Raw genomic sequence first — 1,158 nt, forward strand, 5'->3', positions numbered from 1 at the left:
GGTGTACAGTTCGAAGAAAATAGGTACGATTTTACTTTCTCAAGGTAAAGGTCAGATAGCTTATAAGTTTAGTAATTTCATAAAGAAAACCTGTTAACGCGACTGGTAACGTCTCCAAAATGGCTGTAAATAAGCTTAGATTAATGGAGAGTCATGTTACAAAGTCCACAAAGCAATTTGTCGAGCAGGTAAACACAATGTGTAAATGTCATTAAATTTTAAAGTAAACGAGGGCGTCGTTCATTGAATTCCAATGCCACGGCCCCCCAAGGGCAAGTTAACAGCTACTTACTTTAGGCACGTTTGTACTAGGCAAGTCATTTGCATGTACCTAGTTACTAGCTTGCAAATTGGTTTACATTTTCAGCGCAGAGATCTAGCTACATTAGCCCTTCTTTTACTGCGTGCAGAGGATAATCAACAACAACAACTTTTGTACAAGTTTTCATTTCTATATTAAATATTTTGTAAAGCGCGTCCTGAAAAGTTTATGCCTTTTTCCAGCATAATCATAATCGAGAGACCAGGCACGTAAAAAGTCGTTACGAAGGAGCAACTGATTCTTTAATTTTCGAAGTGTAATCAGATCTAAACTAACTGAGACAATCAAGATCGTTCAAAAGTGACCTCACATCTCGTCTCTTGTATAATAGTTTTGTTCGTAGCAAGCTAGAAAGTAACGCCATCATTTGGAATCCCATTCATTATAATCACATATCGACGTTAGAGAAAATTCAGAAGTCATTAGTTCGTAACCTTTATAGAAAAATTTACGGTTATCACCCCTTACTTTACCCCACTACTTTTATTTTGGGTATGGTCGGCTACAGAACGTTGGAAGTAAGAGGCAATCTAGCTCTTATGGCCTACATATTTCGCTTAGTGCGTGGAATCTTGTACAATCCATTCATACTATCCATGATGGGCTTTTGGGTGTAGTAGTAGGACCAGCCTGGTGCGGTCTCACAGAAGAAAGCTATTTGCTATTCCTTCTACACGTTCTAGGGCAAGTGATCTGGCTCCTTTGTCCTGCGCATTTAAGTACTTCAATCGGATGCTTATCTTTGACTCCTCTTTGGACTTCTTTGCATGCTCGGAAGCCCATTTTACGGTTTCCGCGGGACGATATCTCGAGTCAGTGACCATGGACAGTAGCAT

The sequence above is a fragment of the Hyposmocoma kahamanoa genome, unplaced genomic scaffold (genome assembly GCF_003589595.1).
Source record: "Hyposmocoma kahamanoa isolate Upper Pololo Valley unplaced genomic scaffold, ASM358959v1 88, whole genome shotgun sequence".
In the NCBI taxonomy this organism is placed as follows: Eukaryota; Metazoa; Arthropoda; class Insecta; order Lepidoptera; family Cosmopterigidae; genus Hyposmocoma; species Hyposmocoma kahamanoa.